The sequence below is a fragment of the Silene latifolia genome, chromosome Y (genome assembly GCF_048544455.1).
Source record: "Silene latifolia isolate original U9 population chromosome Y, ASM4854445v1, whole genome shotgun sequence".
Lineage (NCBI taxonomy): Eukaryota > Viridiplantae > Streptophyta > Magnoliopsida > Caryophyllales > Caryophyllaceae > Silene > Silene latifolia.
The window spans coordinates 176,324,426-176,351,881 of NC_133538.1; the positions used below are offsets into that span (position 1 = coordinate 176,324,426).

Below are 27,456 nucleotides of genomic sequence, written 5' to 3' on the forward strand. Positions count from 1 at the left end.
ATATGTCACCATGTTTAGTCATTTATGTTAAAGTGTTAAGATTTATTTTAAACTCAAACAAACGCATATGTCACCACGAGCACAATTCAGAAGCGTACATATATCAAAAGCCGACTTATTAGAATTTGAACTTTGGATTCATGATGCAAATAAATCATTTAAAGTCTAAATGTATAAAGGCAGATTTTATATTCTTACCGAGTCTATGCTAACGCAAACTCTAGAGTTTTAGTTGTCTACACATTCATTTATGCCAACACAAACAGAAGTGTTTAGTTTATACAATAAAAAGTTAGTTAGTGAGAGTAAACCAAAATTTACCATAAAAAATTACTCCATATTATTTGATAAGTTTTTTTAACAAAATTATACTATAACAGAGTTAATTAAGTTAAATACATTCATTGTCATTATAGAACTTCTTTTTTTTCTAATATTGTCATGGTAGAAATTTTTTTTCTATTAGTGCCACTCTAGAATATGTATTTTCTTCTTAATGGCCAATATCTAATTTACTTTACCTGTGATAGCAGGTTAGCTAACATTAATCTTTAGATTTTATTTATTTAATGGAATATATATCTAATCAGTACCATCCAAACATTAGGAGCTGGAAGCTTAAAACTGTCGAAAGCTATAGCAAGACACAAGATTTTCGCACTCAACCCAAACTCCCCTACAAACTGCATCCAACCAGTACATATCTTTCATCGAATTTGCAAGTTCTAGGACTCCTCTTGGAACTTGTGGTAAATTTGAGTAAGGAATAGTTATCATTGCACGAAACGGTCTCAGACCCTAAAACGATGCAATTATGTAAAAATATATGTAACTCATTTGTTAACAATAAAGGATGTTCTTTTTAGTAGATGGACCGTCTAATACTGAGAGACCGTCTTACTCTGTAATTTGCGAGCAAGAAAAATGTCATGTCTAATGCCCGCATGCCCCTACTCTACTTTCATCTTGATTTCCTCGTCCTTGTATCCTTTTGATTTCACTAAATTTGTAATATTTTCAACAATTACATAACTAAAAGGAATGGTTAAATCAACTGCCTCTCCCCCTACATAAATCAAATTTGGATTCCTTATAAAATATCCACATAATGAAGGTAAAAGGTCATTTTATCCTTTCGATCTAAAATCCCCTATCTATAAAAGCTAAAACATTTAACTTGCTCCTATTGGTCCCTTAAATTTAGGGATTGAATTTTTTTTTTAAGGAACCCCACGTTCCATGTAAACATTTAATTACTCACTCTTTTCTTATGCTTTCATTTTCTAGATCTCTTATAGTAACCAAAAGAATACTCAAAACCAGTTTTAGATTTATCCATATTTAAATTTTCATGCATTTGCTCGGAAAAAAAATTAACTATCAATCAATTTTAAATGAAACTCTATAAAAAAATTATTAAGAAATGGAGTAAATATTTACAGAAATTATTTGAATATAAATTTTAATCATACTAATATAAAATAAATAAATCGAAAAAATATATTCATATAAAAGTGAACAAAAAAATCATCTTATTAAAAATCGAAAAATAATTAATACTGGATGAACATAATCAGATTTATTTACCTCAAAATAAAATAAAAAATTCAAAAACTTGAAAACATATCTATAAACTATAACAAAGGAAATCTATAAACTATTTCTATAACAAAGGGAAATTGATGTGAAAGAAAATACTTCAAGGAGCCTTACATAAAAATTACTCTTTACTGTGAATGTGAGTATTTCAAAGAGCCAAAAATCGAAAATTCGGGAAGAAAAAAATACAAGAATCAGTCGATCATGTGGTAATTAATACCAAATGACCCATTGAAATACTTGAATAATGGGTTGATGAGTTAGATTTATTTATATTATATACATAACTAATTAAATACATAAGAGATAATTGTAGATTTAGTTGAAGATAGATTGAAGATGTGAAAAGTGAGGTAGTGGCGGTGGAAAGGGGTAGAAACAAAGTTTGGATGGATGAATGTTACGACGAAAATGAGTAATTTATTGGTAGGGTTTAGTTCTTTTTTTCCTTTTTCTTTTTAAGGGTAAAATTTTATTAATTAGATTTGTAAACAAGGAGTTATTGGGCTTACGGGGTTCATTAAATTCTTTTTATTTGTTAGGCCATAACTCTCATTTTAACCACAAATAGGATCCTACATCCTGTTGTACAGTAGCATTGTACAACAGGCCCATATATTATATATATCTATCTAAGCCCAATAAAAATAAAAATAAATTCTACGCATCTTCTTTTTCCCTAATTCTGATTTCTCTTCAGTCGACAAACCCTCTTCTTTCCCTTCTCTAAATTTCTCTTAAACGGCAGTCGACAAATCTCTCTTCTCCATAATTTTGATTCTAAAATGGTGAAAGGGAAGCAATTTACATCATCATCAAGGAGGAAAAACGCATCTAACAATATTTCGTGAACGAGAAGCAATTTATATCATTATCAGGAAGGAAAAATGCATCTAACAATACTTTGAGGTAACTTTCTACAACAATCATACGAACTATTATTAAAAGAATATGAACTAAAAAACACAAGCACCTAAGAATACGAGCTATTAAGATAAGAATACGAGCTAATGTAAAAAGAATACGAGTTTAAGAGGATCACGAACTTAAAAAAACGAGCACATAAGAATACGATCTATTAAGATAAGAATACGAGCTAAAGTAAAAAGAACACGAACTTAAAAAGATCACGAGCTTAAAAATACGAGCACATAAGAATACGAGCTATAAAGATAAGAATACGAGCTAATGTAAAAATAATACGAGCTTCAACTATTTTCATGCATCGGAAATTTTGGATAAAAAAATTCTTTCAAGATGATGCTCAGTTCCGCATAGTCAATTAATTATAATAATTTAAGGGAGAAGATGATTCATTAACTGGATGATGGAGGAAGATGAAGAGAAGTTAGAAAAATATGGAAACAGTAAGAGAGAAATAAGGATTAGATTAAAAATTGAATTACGTTACCTTTTTTTTGCAAAAATATTTGAAAAAATACTAAAATAATCTTGGATGTACAATACTCATTGTACATCCAGTTGTATAGTCTTGGAACTGTTTAGTGACCTATACATAACAATCTTAGTATTTTATACTCTCTCCATTCATCTTTTATCTTCTCACTTATCTAATATATGTGGGGAGTATTTTATTGAAATGGAATGGAGGGAGTACTAAAAAAAATATTTTGAATATAAAGGCATTTTTTTTTTTTTTGCAATATTATGTTGATTATACTATTTTGTAATTTGTATGCAGTTTAATATCCAATTTTGCACTTTATTTTACTGAAAATGTAATTTAGATAAAGGTTGACTATTATATGTTTGAGGTCACCAAAATGAAATTTTATTCAAAACTCAGGTTACCAAAGTGGGAAGTAGTCGAAACCTCAGGACACCAAAGTAGAATTATGCAAACCTCATGACACTAAAGTGGAATTAACCTGAAACTCAGGGACCAAAATGGAAATTTTCCAAAAAATAAAATAAAATGAAAAGCTATAGTAAAAACTATTGTACTTTTAAATATACAATCAGTACATTACAAAGTAATAAGTCTAATAACCAGCAATACGCAAACCGCGGTAAATAATAAAGTGAATAAAAACACATAGATGAATTGGAATTTAGAAAGTAAAAATTGATGTAATCGCATAATTTTGTATATTTGGCAATTCAATACAGTTTTAACGTCTATTATGGATTTGATATGAATTTGAAATCGCTTTGAAGAAAAATTCGGTGATATAATAGTAGATTATATATAATTCTCACAATTTTTCTATATATTTATCGTACACTGATTTATTCATAGTTAGCTGGTTCTTGGATTATTAGTCCCGCATAAAATCATAATTCTTGACTATGTTCATTTATATTTAATTTGTTGGCTCATTTGACAAAATCGATATGAGACTTATTTAGTATTTATAAATGGTAGCTCAAATGTTTTTAATCTGATGTGAATATTATTAGTAATTTAATCACACACATTTGATACGGTATAGTAAATCAGTGTTAAAACTATTTCATGCCATCGTTGAAGTTGTTTATTTCTACTATTGTCATTGTAGAAATTTTTCTCTGCCAAATGTTAAGTAAATGTTAATCTTTACTTCTTTTTTCCTTTTGACATGTTACTTTTTCCTGAAATATTTTTTTAAAAATAAAAATAAGTTTTGTCCTAAGGTTTTCGTAAGACAATTACGGGTTTGGTTATAATTAACAACTCGTGTAAGTTTTAAATATTCAAAAAAATTTTTAAATAAAATTATCTTTGTTACTACACGAGTTTTTCTAAGTAGTTAAAATCGAACAAATTAGATTTTTGACAATATTTTTATTTGTAAGAAATTAGGATCCTTTTTTTTTCTCACAAAGATTAATTGTATGTTTATAAAATATATAATTTTAACACTTTTATACGTTTATTATATGATTTTTTTTGCTTTATAAATGTTTCTAAAATAAATATTCTTTATAGAGTTATTTTTCTATTATTATTTTAGTAAAGAATAATTGATAAATTATTAGATCCACTTCTATTAGTATTATTTTTCTCATAAATTATTAGATTTACTTCTATTAGGATTACTTTCTCATAAATTATTAGATCTACTTTGATTAGGATAATTTTTTCATAAATTATTAATAAGAAAAATCTAGATCTACACTTATTAGGAATTCTAAAAAAGTTGGACTCTCTAATATCGCTCGAAAAGCTTCTGCTTTATATATATGTATTGATTGATTGCACCAACTTGATTGAAGATACAAAACTTGATTGAAAATATTTTGTTTCAAAATCGACTATGCAATTTCTAATTTCTAAATCTTTTAAATATGACAACTTAATATAAATATTTTATGTTTTCATGATAGATTGTTTAAAATTCAGTTCCTACATGCGACTATAGGTAAAATTCTAATGGTAAGACATGTGCATACAAAATTACAAAAGTGCAAGTATGCTCCTTCAAATTTATTAATGCGACTATAGGTAAAATTCTAATGGTAAGACATGTGCATACAAAATTACAAAAGTGCAAGTATGCTCCTTCAAATTTATTAATACGTAAAATCCGTATATTAAATATAATGTTTCATAAAAATTATTAACATATAAAGATATGAACTGTAACATTATAGTAGACTATTATACGATAAAAATATGGTACCTTATAAAAAATGGCGTTGATACAAACAAATTTGACGATTGAATATTACAAAATCAAAGTTGAAAAAATATACTCTACCTGCAAAAACAATAAACTATATAAGAATAAGAATTAGGTTGTGATGTTTTAGAGACCATAATTAAATTAAGGGGTCGTTTGGTTGCATATAGGAATTTGTATTGCCTATGAAGTCATAAAACACATGAATTTAGAATTTATGTGAATTGCAAAAAAATGTTTGGTTGCCATGAAGGAAGTGCAATTCATGTAGGCATTCTAATTTACCTAGGGGGGCCTAGGTAAGCAATTTCCTCCATTGTGGAGGAATTGGAATTCATGGGAACTTCCAATTCATGTGAATTGGGGTAACCAAATAACATACCCATTTTGCAATTCACATGAATTTAAATTCCTGCATTGTTTAGTGGGTAACCAAACGACCCCTAAGAATCAAATACCAAGCTAAGAGAAAATCAACATCCATTATTTAAGTTAACTAATAGGAAAAAAAAAAAAAAAAAATCAATGCTTGGCGCAAAACCCTGATGGTGGAGCATTATATACACACTAGCTTAGGACCTGTGCAAATTGCACGGGCATATATAGATGATATATATAAAAAAATCTTCTTAATTTTAGTTACAAATATTGTATAAGTTTGAATATATGACATCTTATACAAATGATTGAGAATTCAGAACTATATGAGGTAGTCATAACATTCATTCTAATAATTGTATTTTATAATGAGTAAACTAATCCCATAAAAAATTATCAAACTAAAAAAGCCTTGAACTTTTGAAGTCATTATATCACCATTATATGTAGAAGCATAGTTACACTCGTTTGTTGAATACTTTGTATCATGTTTAATTTATACTCATATGAATGTGTCTTGCGGCCCAAGCATTCATATGTCCAACATGCTAAAGAATTAACAATAGATCTATCTACTAAACAATATATATACTGTTGGAGTAAAACGTTGCAGTAACAATGAAAAGCAAGAAAACCAGAAGAGATATAATCCGATTAGTAGTGACGTGGTATGGAAGCCACTGCCTTGAAAACTATATTCCGGTACGACCGTGGTGGTGATCATCTAGTGCCGGTAGTTCCCCAAGGATAACACTACAGTCTCCACTCAGTTTCGCCCACTCGGAACTGTGAGACTTGGAACGACAGAATTTGCTTCACCCAGAAATTATAGAGGAGAAGAGAAGAGAAGAAGAGATGTGTTGTTATATTTTTCTGAAGTGAAGGGAGTGTTTATGTAGTAAAAAGAAGCAGTCATTAGCAGCACTTTAGTGGAGCATTAACAGCACTTTTCTATTAACAGCACTTCCCACTCAGCACTTCAGTGGCAGAAGCATTAACAGCACTTCCCACTCAGCACTTCAGTGGCAGAAGCATTAACAGCACTTCCCACTAACAGCACTTCAGTGGCAGGAGCATTAACAGCACTTTCAGTGGCAGGAGCATTAACAGCACTTCAGTGGCAGGAGCATTAACAGCACTTCCTACTAACAGCACTTTAGTGGCAGAAGTATTAACAGCACTTCCCACTAACAGCACTTCAGTGGCAGAAGCATTAACAGCACTTTAACCTCCATTAACAGCACTTTAAGCTCCATTAACAGCCCTTTAAGCTTCCACTAACAGCACTTTAATCTTTATAAGCCCCTATTTCCAACAATCCCCCACTAGGGGTGCCACATAAAGAGAAAGAAGAATTTCTGGGTAAAGGAAGGATTGGATACTTAGGTATCAATATCTTTCGATTTGAATTGACACTTTAGTGAAATGAGGAAACAACTTACTTACAGCGAGAGAATATCTTGCGATTTGAATTCCTAGCTGAGCTTCGGTCGATACCCCCCACAACACATATCATACCTTCAGATTAAGATCGTTCCGCGAAAGTGCAACGCGCTCTTTTAGAGTTATGCGTTTACCTCGATGTCGAGATAGATGTGTTCGTAAGACTTCTCATAGTCTAATGATCGTTACACCTACGTAGGTGACTCAAGTGCTTCTCAATAGCACTTCTCACATGAGTCATTAAGGATCTAAGTCCAACCTGGTGTATGATTCATCAAGTGCGTCTCAAAAGCACCACCATTAAGGCTATGAATCATACAACGTCATAGGAATAGAAGCTTTAGACCTAGTCAAGTCTCACTCTTGACCTAAGGACTTAAGCCCCATTCCCCTCGACGTATCAACGACTAGTCTCCTAGCCAGCCCTTTAGTAAAGGGATCAGCAAGATTGTTTTCGGACTTCACATAGTCCAAAGCAATCACTCCATTGTTTTGGAGTTGTTTAACTGCAGCGTGTCTTATTCGAATATGTCTCTTTTTCGAATTGTAGACACTATTCTTTGCAACACCAATTCTTTGTCATGAGTCACAAAGGCGGGAGACCGGTGTTAGCCGTCCGCCCCATCTTGGTATATCGGCTAAAAGGTTTTTCAACCATTCACCTCTTGCCCCGCCAACTCAAGAGCTATGAACTCAGATTCCATGGTAGAGCGTGCAATACAAGTCTATTTAGAAGACTTCCACGATATAGCACCTCCACCCATGGTAAAGACATGACCACTAGTAGAACAGATCTCATCGTTACTCGCAACCCGCTTAGCATCACAATATCCCTCTAACACAAACAGCAGAAATTTACTATAATGCAAACATAAGTCAATTGTTCCCTTCTGTATTTTAGTAAACGACGAAGAGCATTCCAGTGTTCATTGCTAGGGTTATGTGTATAACGACTCGATCTACTAACTCGCATAAGCAATATCTGGTCGAGTACAGTTCATCAAAAACATCACACTACCTAGGATTTTAGCATACTCTTCTTGGGAAACACTCTTGCCCAAGTTTTTACACAATGCTTTGCACTAGAATCATAGGGTGTTACGGGCAGCACATCATCAAAGCAGTTAAACTTTTTCAACACTTTTTCAACATAATGAGATTGACTTAGACAGATTCCATTGGAGTTTCGGATGACCTTAACTCCTAGGATAACATCAGCTTCTCCTAAGTCCTTCATCTCAAATTGTGATGACAAAAAAACTTTGGTTCTAATTATCACCTCTAAATTATTACCAAGTATTAACATGTCATCAACATAAAGGCATATAAGCACACAATCAGATTCTATTATCTTTGAATAAACACATGAATCAGAATGGTTAACCACATAGCCATTACTTATCAAAGTGTTGTTAAATTTCTCATACCACTGTTTAGGTGCTTGTTTCAGTCCATAAAGAGACTTGTTCAGTTTACACACTTTACTCTCTTGACCCTCAATCACAAACCCTTCAGGTTGAGACATGTAGATCTCTTCCCTTAGTTCACCATTCAAAAAAGCAGTTTTAACATCCATTTGATGTATAATAAGGTTATGAATAGCAGCTAAGGCGACAAGAGTCCTAATAGTCGAGATTTTGGTCACAGGAGAGTAAGTATCAAAATAATCAATACCCTTCTTTTGTGTAAAGCCTCTAACTACAAGTCTAGCTTTGAACCTCTCTATTGTACCGTCAGGTCTCATTTTCTTTTTAAAGATCCATTTACTTGTAATGGGTTTACTACCTTTAGGTAAGTCAGTCAACTTCCAAGTTTGATTTGACATAATGGAATCTGTCTGTAACAATGTCGTCTGTTTTAGCGAAAACCATTCCTGACTTGACTAAACTTGAGAAACTGAACGGTCATAAGTATAGCCTTCATCATTTCTTTTAAGGTTCTATTTTTTCGTTCAGCTACACCATTGGATTGGGGTAAATAAGGTGGACTAGTCTCATGTATTAAACCGTTAGCGACAAAAAGTCGCCTAGATAATCGGATTTATACTCACCACCTCTATCAGACCTTACCCTTTTAATTTTTTCTGTCTAGTTGATTCTCAACTTCATTCTTAAAGTTTATAAAATATTGTTCAGCTTCATCATTAGTCTTAAGCAAATAGACACGGGTGTATCTAGAACAATCATCTATAAACGTAATATAATAATTCTTGCCACCTCTACTTGCGACATTTTTAAAGTCAGCCAGGTCGGTGTGGATTAACTCAAGAAGACTCGTGATCCTAGTAGTCACAGGTTTACTAGGCTTCTTGTAAACTTAGCCTCAACACAGCTAGCACATTTAGAGAATTCTTGATTCGTCAAACTCGGAATTAAACTCATAGTTCTAAGTTTTTTTAATATAATCCACATTCACATGACCTAACCTACCATGCCAAAACAGACGACATTGTTACAGCAATTAACAACAACATATATATATAGTTTTCAAATTGTTGGAGTAAAACGTTGCAGTAACAATGAAAAGCAAGAAAACCAGAAGAGATATAACCCGATTAGTAGTGACGTGGTATGGAAGCCACTGCCTTGAAAACTATATTCGATGCGACCGTGGTGGTGATCATCTAGTGCCGGTAGTTCCCAAGGATAACACTACGCCTCCACTCGCCGCCCACTCGGAACTGTGAGACTTGGAACGACAGAATTTGCTTCACCCAGAAATTATAGAGGAGAAGAGAAGAGAAGAAGAGATGTGTTGTTATATTTTTCTGAAGTGAAGGGAGTGTTTATGTAGTAAAAAGAAGCAGTCATTAGCAGCACTTTAGTGGAGCATTAACAGCACTTTTCTATTAACAGCACTTCCCACTCAGCACTTCAGTGGCAGAAGCATTAACAGCACTTCCCACTCAGCACTTCAGTGGCAGAAGCATTAACAGCACTTCCCACTAACAGCACTTCAGTGGCAGGAGCATTAACAGCACTTTCAGTGGCAGGAGCATTAACAGCACTTCAGTGGCAGGAGCATTAACAGCACTTCCTACTAACAGCACTTTAGTGGCAGAAGTATTAACAGCACTTCCCACTAACAGCACTTCAGTGGCAGAAGCATTAACAGCACTTTAACCTCCATTAACAGCACTTTAAGCTCCATTAACAGCCCTTTAAGCTTCCACTAACAGCACTTTAATCTTTATAAGCCCCTATTTCCAACATATACTTCACCAAACTAAAGTACAATGAAAGATGAAAACTAAGAGGCCTGGGCTAAATAAACGTTCTTGTACTTGTAGCTCTTGCAGCTTGTCATACATCTGGAGGAACATATTCTTGTAAATTATCACCCACATCTTCTATGATTTAAGCGCGACAAACTCCTATCTCCACTGTGCACGGTAGTTGATCAGTTGGTCATGATCGATATAATGTTACATTTACATCCAGGCAATTCTCTATATTGAACTCTAAACCCAACTCTTGTAGTCGAGTTTGACAGGTTCCCCATCCTTGTGGCGGCTTGCTTATTTGCTAATGACATGGTTTGCTTATTACTCGTAACTGATTTGGTTTTAATCACAAATAATCAATACACTAAGGGCATGGGGAGATAACTGATCATATCAAACAATCACAATACATAAGAAATATTAGACTAACTAATGTGAATTAAATGTATATATATTATATAGCATAAAAGATTACTTGCCAATCAATCATTGATAGCTTTTCTCCCTTAACATTTGTATGTACCTGAAATACTACTTTGAGTTCATATCAACAATCATCTTTTGATTATAATAAGCAATGAATTTTGGGAACTATAACATAAAAAAGAAACTAAGAAAATTAGTTCTCCCATCCCGATCATTTGTTTGTCTTAAAGAATAAAAAAAGGCAAACAAATGATATTAAAGTTTGAAAACTATATTTAGAACCCCGTAGGAAGACCCTGTTGTTATCATGCCTAACAATTAGATGACGTTAAGGCTCTGACTAAAGCAAGAAGCATAAAACTATAAATGTAATGTGTGATTTAAAAAGAAACAAAACAAAAGATGAATTACCTGCTAATGTTTGTGTAATCTCAGTAGCAGCCATGGGAACGTAAAAACTGAGATGAAATACTTAGCTTCCCTGTGATCGATAAATAAATGGAACTAAAATAATAACAATGTACATCAAAATGTGTAAGTTCATGGACGATAACCATGCGGAAGAATTGAACGATACACTTTGGAGGTGACCGATTCCAATATAACACCTAAATCCATAAACCAAAAGACGATAATAATTCAAAGTTATAATGCAATATGATAATCAAATTAAGCATAAAAATTTGCCACTTGAGAGTTACAATTCATTCTTAAATATCCACATATGAAAATTGTGATAAGAACTTCGACCAAAGATGAAACTAATTGAGCAGACATAGAGGCTAGAAAAGATTACCAACAAAGGGACAGAAAAATTCTAAAATTTGAGTAGAGAAATCAAAATTTTGTGAGAATAGTTCTGAGACGGAGGGTGAGAAAGATGTGTTGTGACACGCCATGCCGTTGCGACGAAAAAAGACCCATCTAGACGCCAGTCTATAAATCTTGTGTGAAATAAATCGAAGATAGTTTGGAGAAATTACCTCAGATAACATCGTCATTCTGAAATTGCATCAACTATGGAGTATTATTTATAAAAGATTACAGATACTATTCACCTCTTTAATAGTAGCTTGTAATTTATAGCAAGCTGGTAAAGTCGTTGCTAATTGCTTCCTCAACCAATAAATCATACGAAGTAGTAAAATCTGAAGGAACCAGATGATAGGGAGATGGGGGGAAGAATACGAAGAGGATAGAAACAATTGCATAATGTGTGATGGAGAAGAGGGAGCGATGATAGCAGGATAACAATAAGAAAAGGAAAACCTTAAGCGTCATATCTCAATTAGGGTTAAGAGGAATGTTTAGTATAGAAAATACTCCCTCCAATTTTTTTATATCTTCCCATTTTTCTAATATTTGTGAGGAGTATTTTATTGAAAGGGGAAGATAATAGGAACTTGGAGGGAGTATGTTTTAGGGTTTGTAGAGTGATGACGGCATATTAGTCGGTAGAGAAAAAAATTTTAGGGTTGTGTGGAGTGAGCGGGAAAAAAATCAACGTGAGAGTGACATGTGTCATAGGATGATGTCAGCGGTTATTCTTTTATAGTTTTAATATAGATAGATTCATTATTGATAGTATACCTTTATAAGAATTCTAAGCAAGGTAAAACTAATAATGACTCTAGATTATTCCAAGCCAACGCAACATTGTTAATGGGTAGAATTCTGGGATTATCTCTTTTTTTTTTAATTATTTTTTAAATTAAGTGTTTTAGATTTGTTGGAGACTCTCACAATGCCTGAAAAAAACCTCTTTTATATTGATACATTGATTTTTGTTTTATTCACCAAAAGCAAAGCCAGAAAGTTATAGTTTACTATTAGAATGATTTAGTATCTTAAAATGGTTGTAGCTTTGAATATGATGTGGAATTGGCAAGCTAGAAAGTCATAGCTTACTATTAGACTTGCTCTTAGAGGTACAAAATGGTCGGCAGACTTCAAAATTAGTAATAATCAATAATCTTAATTCTTGATATTAATAAGAATCTAAGTTTATTATTCTGTCAAACATGATTACCTTCTCTGAATCTCACTTGAGTTCTGCTTATCAACTCTTCCAACTTATTTATTATGTCTCCAAACTTGGCAGCTTCTCTAATTTATTTTGTTTTAATTTTGTGTTTGTCTTACGGAATCCCATATACCATTGTGTGGTTCACTATCGATGTGATAATTACTACATAGTACTACTTAGCATATACCGAGTTCTATAGATCGTTTGGCACTATTTTACAATAAAAAAGTTGTTTTGGTAAAAATCTACCGAGTTATTAATTGAATTTGTGAGTTAAAGCGATCGTTCTATGGCCTGCGGATGAAATAAATACGAATGTTCGAATGAATGAAAATGCAACGAAATAAGAGAATGACACGAGGAATTTGGTGACGCAAAAAACCCGATGTGGGAACAACCGTGAGAGGGAGTCGGAATCCCACCAACTTGGCACTATAATCGAGACGGAAATACTAAAGTGAGGAAATACGAGAGAGATTTTGCTAATGTATTGTTTATCGATAGATTGAGAGTGTTGTAGTAGTTGAGTTGATGTCGAATGAGATGCCTTTCTGATTGCATTTGCTCTCCTTTAATAATGGTTGTTTGCTAGAGTTTTGGTCCTCAACCTTTTCCAGATTCTGCTCCTGACTTTTTGCTTCTGTTGCACAAAAATAGGAGGTAGTTGTTGACTTCTTCTTCTCACCTTTTATGCGTAAAATATTTATCAAATGTGTGTTTATTATGTGCTTTAATCCAACGAACCCCATGCCTCTATGTCATCAATCCTCTTGCTTTCCTATCTCCCAATAAATGCTTGTCACGTCATCTAGAGATAAAAACATACTCCCACCAATCCAATCCAAACTATCCACTTGCTTTTTGGAGGTCAAACTTTGAAAAATTTGACCGTTAATCCATAGAAAAATATAAAACTTTGAACGATAAAATTTACATATTTAGTTGTATTATGAAAATATCTTTCATAAATTATATTTTTTGCAAAAAAAAAAAATTATATACAAATGAAGAAAAACGCGGTCAAAGTGTCGCCTCGAAGACCACCCAAAAGCAAGCGGGTAGTCTGGATTGGATTGGAGGGAGTAATTTTTATCCATAACAAAAATGAATATACATTTCAGTTAGAGTATTATTATTACACAAATATTATCCTACAATCAGTTGTATAGTAGCATTGTACATCCGCCTCAAAGTTATTGAGCTCTTACACATAGTTATTAAGCTATTTTACAAGTTATTAAGCTATTTTACAAAGTTATTGAGCTTAAAAATTATTCTGTTAAGCTCAATAACTTTGTATCATAGCTCGATAATTTTGTTAGTAGAGTTCAATAACTTTATAACAAAGCTCAACTACATTGAATAAGTTGTATATACAACCAGTTGTATAATACATTAATTGATTACGGCAAGTAAAGTCATTTAGAGTGCTATTTATGATCTAAGCACTCGTAAGTCATAACTTATGCACCAATGCATGCTCGGTATTATGTAGCATTAGCAAGGCTTACCCATGTTCGGACAAGTTAGTTGTACCTGAGTCCGAACATGTTTATGCATTGATTTTTAATTGATTTTTAATTTGTTCATGGTGAACATGGATGATATTGTGTAGAAAGAAAACGAGATGTAGAGAAAAGTTTGTTATTGATTAATGATGAGAGCTTCTGTGATACATCGCATATATACTAAAGGGGCGTTTGGTTGGGGAGAATAAGGAAAGGGAAAGAGAATAAAAATGGTTGATTCCTTTTGTTGTTGTTTGTTTGACACAAAGAAAGGGTAACCCATACCCCCCCTTACCCCCAAAACCATTCTCATCTTTACCCCTCCCCTCCTTGGGTAAGCCCATAACCCCATAATCCCTTCTTCCTCCTACTCCCTATTTCCACCACTCCCACCAACACCTACCACACCCTCTCACACCGTCGACCACTGCCACCTACACCCTACACCCACCACACCGACACAACCACCACCATAGACGCCGACACAACCACCACCAGCGATGCCGCCTGTCCACGCTTTTAATTCCCTTTTCCTCTAATTGTCAACCAAACACCCAAGTATAATATGGGTGATCCCATTCATTTCCATCTCTTACCCTTTCTTGATTTCATTCTCTTACCATTTCCCGTACCAAACGCCCCCTAAATGTATAGCACTAAAATAGGAACTACTCCCTCCACTTTTTTATATATGACGTTTTGTATTTATGAGGTAAGCCTTTGACTTTAATATTTTCAAAAATATATTTGTTCAAAAAATATAAAAATGGTATCATTAAATTCCTTACGAAAAACTCTTTCATATGAGTATACATATCATAATATTTAGTCTTATATTTTAAGAGATATTGAAGAGAGAAGGGAGTGTCTCGAAATGTGAGAAAGTCATATATAAAAAAATAGAGGGGTACCTCCTAACAAATCCCCTAAACCAAAGCAACTAAATAATTACAATATCATACAAACATCTAAGTACAATGTATACAGCCTAATATGAGATATATGCGTATAATATGGAAATCACATAATATCTCTTAATACTCCCCCTCAAGTTGGAGTTGAGGGTTGGACAACTCCCAACTTGGATTGGAGATATCGAAAAGCATCCCCGGCCAAGGCTTTGGTGAAAAGATCGGCGATATGTTCCTTACTCCGTATGTGAGACGTTGTGATCGTGCCTTGAACGAGATGATGTCGAATGAAATGACAATCTATCTCAATGTGTTTAGTTCGATCATGAAAAACCGGATTTTTTGCTATATGTAAGGCTGCTTTATTGTCACAAAAAAGAACCATAGGTTGATTATGCTCAATGCCCAAAGACTTGAGAAATGATTTTACCCAAATAACTTCACTAGTAAGAGCTGCCAACGCCCTATATTCGGCTTCTGCCGATGACTTCGCCACTGTTGTTTGTTTCTTTGCCTTCCACGAGATGGGTGAACTACCGAAAGCAACATAATAACCAGTGATGGACCGTCGTGTTAAGGGGCACGTTGCAAAATCCGAGTATGAAAAACCTCTAACACGGAAGTCACCCTCTCGCTTGAGAGCAATTCCTTTATTAGGAGTTCCCTTGATATAACGCACGACTCTCATTACAGCATCTAAATGCTCTTCTCGTGGAGCATGAACAAATTGAGAAAGAATATGGACCACATAAATCAAGTCTGGCCTCGTAATTGTCAAGTAAACAACCTTCCCAACCAATCGTCTATACTTCATTGGATCGTTCAAAAGACGCCCTTTGGCTAGTGATAAATTATGATTGCGTTGAATGGGGGTATCAACCGGTTTTGCACCTTCCAAACCTGCTTCCTTTACAATGTCGATAGCATATTTACGTTGGCTAAGGAACAATCCCTTACAACCTTTTGCTACTTCGATCCCTAGGAAATACTTGAGCCTACCAAGATCCTTAATGCCAAAACTACGGTCCAAAACTGTTTTAGCCGAGTACTAGCTCCTTCATCATCACTCACAACTATCATGTCATCCACATAAACGAGAATTCCGAGAAAAATACCATATTTGTTGTAAGTAAAGACGGAATAATCTGCCATGGACTGTTCGAAACCATACCTCGTTAAGGATGTTGTCAACTTTTCGAACCAGTTTCTCGACGCCTGCTTGAGACCGTACAATGATTTGTTGAGCTTTCAAACTTTATTAGTGCCTTCTTTGTCGAAACTAGGTGGCATCCTCATGTATACTTCTTCATTCAATTCCCCATGGAGAAAGGCATTGTTTACATCCAATTGAGCAATGGACCATCCCTTCATAACGGCAACTGCTAATAAACATCGGACACTCGTCATTTTTGCAACTAGAGCGAACGTTTCATGGTAGTCAACCCCTTCGACTTGAGTGTATCCTTGTGCAACAAGCCTAGCCTTATATCTCTCAATGATTCCATCCGCTTTATACTTAACTTTATAAACCCATCGACAACCAATGGTCGTTTATCTTTTGGCAACTCAACAATTGTCCACGTCCCATTTTTTTCTAGAGCTTTATACTCTTGTAGGATCGCCTCTCTCCATTCTGGAATTGCTGCTGCCTCGGCATAATGCTGAGGCTCGACGATTTCATCAATTTTACTTAAATAACACCTGTGCTCATTAGAAAAACAATTCGTAGTCACATAATTAACCAAAGGATAACGAGTACCTTTCTTTCCGGATTTTGATTGCGCCGAAGGAGCATGAATTGCGGGGTTTATGATCCGAGTCGATTTGCAAAGGTAGTCTTTCTTCCAGTATGGTTCGATTTTCTCCCGTGCACCACGTCCCATTGGCTCACCATTATCTTCACCTTCCTGGTTTTGTGCTTCTTGGACCACTTCGTTTTCTACAGCATTTTCGTTTTGCTCAGCATCCTCGTGTGGCATTACTACTACTACTTGTATTTCTGTGTTATCCTCCAAAAATTCCTCTAAAGTGACCCTTTGAGAATCTCCTACTGATTGAGTCAATTCTTCGTCATGACCCACACTTCCATCCATGGTATTAATATCATTAAAAGGGAAGACATGTTCATGAAACATTACATCTCGACTCTCAAAAATACGACGACGTTTAAGGTCATACACTCTCCATCCTTTCTTACTCGACGGATACCCAACAAAAATACATCGTGTCCCTCGTTCTTTGAACTTATCCTTTGGTCTCTCTTTAGTGTGGACATAACAAGACTCCCGAAAACTCGTACATTATCAAGATTTGGTTTGTGGCCATGTAAAATTTCATAAGGTGTTTGGCCGTTTAAAACGTGGGTTGGAGTTCTATTTATTAAGTATGCAGCGGTAACAACACACTCCCCCCAAAACTCGTTAGGTAGGTTACCTTGAAATCGCAAAGCCCGAGCTTTCTCTAAGATATGTCTATGTTTCCGTTCCACTCGCCCATTCTGCTGTGGTGTATCAAAATTAATAGTTTGAAAAACAATTCCATGCTTGCTATAATATTCTTTTAATGTTCCGGAGAGAAACTCCATCCCATTATCGCTTTGAACCACTTTAACTTGTTTTTCAAATTGACTTTTTACCATATTGCAAAAATTGATCATCAATTGATTTACCTCACCTTTGTCTTTCATAAGATAGACCCAAACAGCCTGACTTTTATCGTCTACAATGGTGAGAAAACACTTGGATCCACTCAAACTTTTAGCATGATACGCACCCCATATATCACAATGGATAAGACCAAATAAAACACTACTGCGTTTATTATTCAACTTAAAAATGGACCGCGTTTGTTTAGCTCGACAACACGAATCGCAAATATCTTTTGAATTCCAACTTAAATTAAAACCAATTAAACTAGAAAAAAGAGGTAAGATATTACTCGAATGATGGCTGAGTCTCTTGTGCCAAAGTCGCGCATCCCCACTAGTATCAACCCGTGCTACCATTGTGTCATGACTTGCCTTGAAATAATAGACCCCTTCTTCATGCTCACCCCATCCAATCTTCATCCTCGTAGACAGGTCCTGTATCACACAATGGTTAGTATAAAAGGTCACTACGCAATTGTTTTCTTTAGCAAGTTGTTGAACGGAGATTAAATCGCAAGTTAAAGACGGGACATAAAGAACATCTTTAAGAACAAAATTATTAGCCAAAACGACTTTCCCATGCTCATGAGCAATGATTTGAGAACCATTGGGGAGGCCTACTGTTGACGGCTTACAGCTATGAATATTTTCGAGCAAATGTCGTCGACCCGTCATGTGATGCGAAGCACCACTGTCGAGGAGCCAACTGTCACAATTTTTATTGACCATACCTGCATTCTTATCGCTACGTTCGTTTGACAAGAGAGTACGAAGTTTAGTCAATTCCTCCGAGGTCAGATTCTGTGCATTCCCATTCCTGTGCGTATCGACAACACCTGCTGCATTTACCCCGTGGTAGCTTCCACGACCACCACGACCTCTGCCACGTCAGCCTCGGCCTCTCCCTCTTCCTTGATTTTCTGGTTTATCCCAATAATGATCTTCAGTATGCCAAGGCTTCCCACAATGCCCACGGCAGAAAATATCTTGTTCATCCTTTTCTGATGTGCTGCCATTACCTCGACCACGACCTGCTCCTTCTGTGATTTTAGTCGCCTTAGCCAAGGTTGCTTCGAGCACTTCTTCTTTCACCTTGGTCACTGCTTTATGTCTTTCTTCTCTTAATACAAGAGCGTAAGCCCTACTTAAAGAAGTGATTTCGTCATCCATCAACAAGTTGGACCGAATATGACCATAGAGATTGGTATCGAGTCCCATGAGAAACTGGTGCACCTTCTCCTCTTCACACTCCTTGAGAAGTGTAGTAGCCGCTCCGCAAGTGCATTGGGGAACCTTACTGTAACTCATCAACTCGTCCCATATCATTTTCAGATTGGTGTAATATTGGACCACAAATTGGTCTTTCTTCTGTTTACACTCGTTTAATTCCGCCTTTAATTGATGTACTCTTGGAGCGTTTCCAGCGGCATATCGCTCCTATAATTATTGTCAAAACTCCACTATGGTACCCGAAAAACTGATACTAGCGTGCAATTATTCTTCAATTGAGCACCTTATCCACGCCTTAAGCATAACATTGCACTGTCGCCATGCTACTGCTTCGAGGGGCTTTTCCTGCCCTTCGATCGTGACAGGTTTCTTGATGGTGCCTTCAACGAAAGCTAATTTGTTTTTCGCGTCGAGAGCGGTCTTCACTGCATCTGCCCATAAATCATAATTTTCTCCACTAAATTTCTTGGGAGTTAATGATAAACACGGATTTTCATTTGGGTGGAGATATAACGAAGAAGATGGTAATATTTGCTCGACCTTTGTCTTGGGTGTCGTCATGGATGTGGTTTGATTTGAAAAAAAAAGTGTATTGTATTTTTTTTGTGTCAGGATCAAAGAACCTTCTCTGATGCCATATAGAAAGAAAACGAGATGTAGAGAAAAGTTTGTTATTGATTAATGAATACATAGCATATATACTAGAGGCATACCACTAAAATAGGAACTACCTCCTAACAAATCCCCTAAACCAAGGCAACTAAATAATTACAATATCATACAAACATCTAAGTACAATGTATACAGCCTAATATGAGATATATGCGTATAATATGGAAATCACATAATATCTCTTAATATATCGCTATGTTATATGTAATCAGTCAAATTATTATAAATTTATTATGAGACCGATGCATATCATGCAACAACCCAGGCCAATTTATTCTCCGTTTTTAATAAAACTGAATAAGTTAATATAAAATCGTATAAAATACTAACAAGTACTACAGTCTTAATCTCAATATGACCGGGACAGGAAAAAGTCCAAAATGGGAGTGATTTGTTTAAGAGTAGTTTCCTCAAGGCATTTGTTTCAGTAGCTAATCAGACAATACAGGAAAAAAACCAGTAAAGCAGTAACAGTATCAATGCAGCATGCAACTGAATAGTGAACAATGGGAATGATAATGTCACTATTATTTCCTTTAATGTCACTCAAATTATGTGTGGCATTAAAGGAAATGATATATGCTCCGTATATTACTTGTAAAATCGTTTTACTTTATAAAACGTTATATCACTTGCTAAATTTTGCCTTTTTCATTCGAATTCAATCTTATTGACTCCTTTTTTTCTGATTAGGTAATAAAACTAGATTGATCCTTTAAGGTAGGGCCAACCTATCTCATCCTTTCGAATGATAGAGGTAAGTTGAAGCCACCGGCTTTCAAACTATCTCGAAAGAGTTGGACATGAATGTCCAATAGAACCCATAAAGTCGGCAACTTTGTTGGCTTCACGAAAGCAATGTTTAATTATCACTTCATCAAAAAACTGAAGATCTAATTTTACATCCTTGATAATACTAGAAATTTCCCAAGGAATTTGCCAAGTACCGCGGATTGAGTTGATAACACATAAATTATCACCTTCTACAATTAACTTCGAGATTCCTAAGTATTTAGCTGCTAAAACGCCTTCCTTTAAAGCGAGAGTTTCAGCAACCAGAATTCTATTAGATCCGCACTTTTTTGCTCCTAGCAAAATGACTTTACCATTATGATCTCTTATAGAATATTCTAGAGCAGCTTTATTACCATCTATTTTTGATCCGTCAAAATTTAGCTTTAGAAACCCATTTTTAGGTTTCTCCCACCAAATTTCTTCCTTACTAGTAGTATTTCTAACTGACACGTTTTTATCAGGATTGTTAAGGTCCTTATGTCTAGTCTCATTCCAAGTCTTGATTTTATTATTATATAAAAGGATAATTTTGCTAATATTAAAATGGACATCATTAAAAATAATCTCATTTCTATGAAACCATGCATTACACCAAATAAAAACAATATTAATGAAATCGGCTTTTGGAATTAAAATTTTAAGATGATTAAGTTTCTCTATAAAGCTCTGACTTGCAATATTATCGTATATTGCCAAAAAATTGTTAAAGCTAATGATATTCATGTCTTGGATGACCGATGTAATCAGGAACACTTGAAAAAGAAATGATCTCTATCTTCAATTGGATGATTGCACAAAACACATTGAGGTGGGACAATAATATGACTTTTTCCTTTGTTCACACTATATAGTGTGGATAAATTTTCATTAAGACCATCAGTCGTTCTTGCAGCCCTACCTAGACCTAATTCCTGCATTAAAATACTAATATATACTTCTTAACCTACTTACTAGACCTAGTTCCTGATTTTGTTATTTTATCAAGCCCTAGTTAGACCTAATTTCTCTTTTTTTAACATCATAATTCGTATATTTTTATTATATCCTTACATCTTAATTTTATTTTGATAATAGTTATAAATGTATTTACGTTTAATATAAATTAAGTTTTTTAGATAAAAAATACAAAAAAGAAATACGATAAGTCTCTTTTAAGACGGATATATCCGTCTTAAAGTTAAAATGGGTCAAGTTGTACTCACTTGTATGGATAAGACAAAAATGAAATGTCTAAGAAATAAGAATATGCTTGTCTTATCTATACAAATGAGTCATTATTTGACTTGTCTTAAACTTAAGACGAATACCTCTGTCTTAAATGAGTATTTGTGCATTAAAAAAATGAACTATATTTCTTGGGCCCACACCTCAAATACACATCAAATTAAACAAAACTTTCACAAAAGTGTGTTCCTGTATGTGGTTTGCTAGGTCCAAATGGGAACGGTTGGAACGGATACATGTTCTTGAATTTTATTTTAGTTTACTTTTTTTTTTTATTTTTTTTATTTTTTTGTTTATTTAAGACCTGGTTCTTACTAGCCCTACCTATAAACGTAGTCTAAAAGATAGGAAATTAATGTAAATTTAATTAAGTTTATTTTGAAAAGAAAGGGACATTGGAAAGGCTGCATGAAAGACAAGTGTAGTGTTGCCGGTAATTTCATCTGTAATCAATATCTATCTATAGACTTGATTAATTAATATTAGAAATAATTTTATAACTCGTGGAATGTATAATGTAGTATGTGCACTCTGCCTGCATAAGTGGATTATACATTTAATGTACTATATCAGATGGTATAGTTTTTGAGCATTATTAAGAAAAAGTTTTTAAGTTTTAATTTAAAATTTTTGAGTTTTATTATAAAGTTTTGAGTTCATTTACTTAAACATTAATCTCATAAAGTTATATTATAACTCAAAAAAATTACATATAAACTCAGGAAAATTTGATTTTTGACGCCATAAAACTAAAATGTAATCTATAAACTCTATAGAACTAAAAAAAAATACACAAAAACTCAAAAACTCATTAAGTATGAGGTAGTACATCTGATGTACAATCATTTTTCTCCTCTGCCTACTAACCTTTGAGTTTGGATGTCTTCCATCTCCATAATAAATTAATTACACTACTACAAAACTTGTGATGGACATCGGACTTTTCGCTATATGGACATCGGATACACAACCGATGTAGAGTTTGGTCATGTCCATTGTGGATTAATGGACATCGGATTTTAAACCGATGTCCATTAAAATTTGCACATCGGATTTTTAGGAAAATCTATGTCTATTTGATCAATGGACATCGAATTTTTAGGAAAACCGATGTCTATTTGATCAATGGACATCGGATTTTTAGGAAAATCGATGTCTATTTGATCAATGGACATCAGTTTTTTGCAAAAATCCGATGTCTATAATTATTATTTTTTATAAAAAAAAATATTACGCTGTTGCCCATACTAGTCGTACACATGATGACAATGCAAAATGATTCCATAATCAACAAAAAATATCTGTATACAATCAATCAGTTATCAAAAGTCAATTACAAAAAAAATTTCATCTACTGTCAAATTTACTTAGACGACTAACCTATACAAAGATATCTTTTTTACCCATGGAAGATCTTCGACTATCCTGCCATTTCCCTCGAAGCTCGGAAGTAATTGCTGCAATACATCATACACGATATAGATGAAAGACTACAAGGCTGAAATGCAACAAACCAGTGTTGGTGACGATAAGAATGCAACAAACAAGCGAGTTCGAATTTGAATCACATACACTCATCAGGTCCAACACTTTCTCATAAATATCTTCCGATGATAGAAGCTTCTGGCTACACAGGAACGTCTCCTCAAAAAAAGTTTTCAAATATTCAGTGTACGATCTCCTGTAAAAATTATATATTAACTTGTGATACAGATCAATTTAAGGAAACCAAAAACAAAAATTAATAGCAGGCACACTCACGCAAGAAACGGATGAAGAGCAGGACCACCTAAAGAAACCTTTTTCAGACTGTTCTCATTGCCCTGACAAGACAACGTAGCAGGCTAAGCAACTCTTTCATAGTTACTTGGTATAACCAATAATCAGGGCAACCATGGGTGCCCGTCTGGAAAGATGAAAGATATAAATCACCTTATACACATGAAAATACGCGGTTATAGCAGCTCTTTGTTCATTGATTAACCTGCAAAGAAAGTATGACATCTGAGATTTAAGTAGTTTCCTGCATATCATGGAATACCTAAGATCAAGATCATTTTCAACTTGTTTTTATACCTTATTGCTTTTGCATCTCAAACCCAGCAATGTACACCACGTCGACCACTGAATACCTAGAGAATGTGATTGAAACCGAAATCATCTGCATACGAAAGCGATAGTAACATTTCATTTTAGTACAATCATACAATTTAAGGCCTTCTTCGTTCTTAGCAAAATCAAAAGTCTAGGTATTAGGTTTTAAGAAAGTGGACATGAGCAGAAAGATGACAGTTCAGAAATTATACACAATATAAGTTAACTACCTCTAAGAGCAGTGTCCACAACTTTAATAGCAACTGTCATCAGAGGCCAACAATCACAGCAAATGTCAGCCCCAGAGCAGCAAAATCTGACATCGTTGTAATCCGTCATATTCTGCAGAATAAAATGAATCACAAGCGAAAAGCATACTAATTTACCCAATATGTTGGCAGATACGGAGTACTAGTAGTTACATCATACAATATCAAATACGAGCTCTCGCTCCACAGAAGTAATTTGTGCATAGGTGTGTCGCTTGGATGGCTGCAGAGAAGTTTAAGTACACGATAATTAGACAGCAGTAGTCCATAGGTCAAATTTTTAGACTGTTCTCATTGCCTTGACAAGACAACATAGAGGCCTAAGCAAGTCTTTCATAGTTACTTGGTATAACCAGTAATCAACGCAACTATGGGTCTGAATCAACTTTCCTGGCAGATTGATCTCAGTCAACAACAACAATAAAAACATTAGACTAGTGTATAGAGGAGCTGTTAAATTATCGAATGGTTATGTCTGAGAGACCCTCAGTTAAATCAACAGGAAAACAACAACCATGACATTAGCCTAGTGTCTTGGATTACCTTTCCCTCCCGTTCTTAATCTCCCCCATCTTCCATCTCTCAACAATCATTCTAACAACAAACCAATACTGAAATTAACATTGCGCTAAGGAGAAACAAAAGTTACCGACAAAACCAAGTCAGTTTAAGTAGGTGAAACCGGCATATCAGAGAACATCGACAACTCACCTTACTATCTTACCACAGTAAGAGAGACGGGATCATGTATACAACGCTAACTCAACCCACTTCTCACACTAACCTACTACCTCCAACCAAATAAAACTTCCTATTCCTCCCATACCTTCCGACCCTTCCTCGACAGCCAAACAAGGACAAAACTCACACAAACTGATTATCACTGTCATAGCAATACACATGGAACATATGAGAATCCAATTAACCAAATGCTGTCAAAATAACATAGCCTATGCTAAATCAGATAGCACAAAACACAACTATATACAGCAAAAGCAAAACGAGAACGGAGGGAAAACGCACCGAGTAGCAGCGATAGACTGAGAGGGAGCTTCACCTCTTAGGGTTTTAGCTTTCAGCTTCTTCGACAAAGCTTCCAATTGATCCAAATCCCTCTAAATTTAACTCAAATCATATTAGTATTAGTGAATCAGTTATCAAATAAAACCCTAATTAAATGCAACAGCATTAAAATGCTCGGAAATTACAAACTTGTTAACAAAAGAAAATTATAAAAATGAAATTGAAAAAGGAGAAAACCTGGAGAGGAGGGAACTGAGCGGAAGGGGCGGCTTGTTCGCAAAGCTTAGAAGAAGAGTGAAGAAGGTTAGTGAAAATGAGACGGCCACGGTGCAGGCGTGGTGGTAGGCCGGCGGTGCAGCCGTGCATGCGTGGTCGGAGGCACCACAAAAGGAAAAGAGAAAAAGAGCACCAAAGGAAAAGAGGAAAGGAGAAGGAGAAGGGCGTGGTCGGAGGCAGGCTGGTGGTGCGAGGCCGGTGGTGGTGGTGGTGGCCGGTGACGGGCGATGTGGTGCGCGATTTTAGGTTTTGAGTGTGATTGAAATTGATTTGGGGGAAATGAAGGAGTATCGCGATATTAGGGTTTTTGAGTGATAGTGAGGGAGAGGGATTTGGGGAAGAATGTATGTAGTGATGGCGATGAGACAAATATTATTGCGCTTATAATTTTAACTTTAGATGCAAATCGGTTAAATGCAATGCCCCATGTCCATGACTTTTATATAAACATGGGTTTTATTAAATATCACATGTCCTTTAAAATCATAAATAATGGACACGTGTTTCTTAACGCAACCGATGTACATATAATTATATGCACATAAGTTTTTTTGCAAACAACCGATGTGCATGTTATGTACATCGGTTTTTCAGATAATCCGATGTCCATAACGAGTTTTGTAATAGTGTTAGAGCAAGAACCATTACAAATCTTATATCCTACACTCATGTGTAGGATACTCCATACGCCCTCCAACTCCCCCACTCCCTCACTCATCCTCAACTTCCTCTTTTTTATTTTATTTTTTAAAAAAAAACCAAAAAATTAACTACCGCTTTTAATAAGCAGTTACCACTATCATATTCAGTTTAAGTGTTATGTAGTGTTACATTCACGATATGACACTATGACAATGTTGTTTAATGAATACATGTTTTATAGTGCGATATTTACAATATGACACTATTATAGTGAATATGACCGTGTAGTTTGATGAATATGTATTATGTAGTGTGATATTCATTCCATGACTCTATTATATTCACTTTCAGTTTAGTAAATGAATATGGCATTATAGTTTAGTGAATATGGCTCTATTTGTTCAAATATATTGAAGAATGATCATGAACGTTTTATTCCACATAAAAACCGCATAATACAAAATAATTTAAAAGAATAAAAAATAATTATGTGATATGAAATGAATATGTCAATTACATGATGTGAATATGTAAGGAAAACTAAAATAAATAACAAAATATATCAATTATGATATTTATTTGTAAAGGAATAAAAATTATGAATAATGATATATTTTTCTTTTATTTTCTAATTTATTAAATTTAAGATTTATTTATTATAAGAAAAAATTAAGGGGGAGAGTATTATGCACGCACCATACTCCTGGATGTATGGTATAATATACCGAACCCTTATGATCAAACGTTAACACAACAAAAATTCTACCACAAGTAGAACATCAATAGTTATCAACTTCTAACATATATAAATACTTACCAAATTTCAATATTGGCCTACTACCTCATAATATGGGTATACTAACAACCTATTTGTTTCATTAATTTAATTTTATGTGGTCGTGTTATTAATTTTTATTTGAGAACTAATAAATTGCTTGATTTTTAATTGCAGGATTTCGGGAGAAAAACTTGATAAAAGGGCACGGATAGGATTTTATAGTAAGGTGATAAATCTAATTTGTTTATTGATTGAACAAATTTCATGAATTCTTACAACTATATATTGCGTTCCAATATTTTTGTAATTACCGATCGCAAGAGTGTTGTATGTGGCCTAAATGAAGGACTTCTATTCTCAAAGTGTAAAATAGAATAGGTAAACAAATGATCGTGGCGGAGGGAGTATACAAATTTTTATAGTTTTTTTAGTGTTAGCTTGAATTTGAGAAATTTCTTTTACGGAGCATATCCTAAGAACACCCTCATATCATTAACAATACATCTAGTCTTTCGATTTCACCTCCTTTATTTATTTGCTTATGAAATATATGATTAAATAATTTTTATCAGTATCGTAGGACATATATATGATGATTCAAATACAAGTTTCAAAATTAGGAGCTTCGACCGAAGGAAGGACTAGCCGAGATCGAGTTGTAGATACCCA

At 34.4% G+C, this 27,456-nt stretch overlaps 1 long non-coding RNA gene across 1 annotated transcript; it reads right to left on the minus strand.

The window, feature by feature from the left end:
* Positions 1–23,283: 23,283 nt before the first annotated feature.
* On the minus strand, positions 23,284–23,691 carry LOC141627216 (uncharacterized). Its single transcript, XR_012536777.1, has 3 exons — positions 23,638–23,691; positions 23,467–23,528; positions 23,284–23,386 (listed from the first exon to the last, which is right to left on the minus strand). It is a non-coding gene; the product is annotated as an uncharacterized LOC141627216 (long non-coding RNA).
* Positions 23,692–27,456: the final 3,765 nt, after the last annotated feature.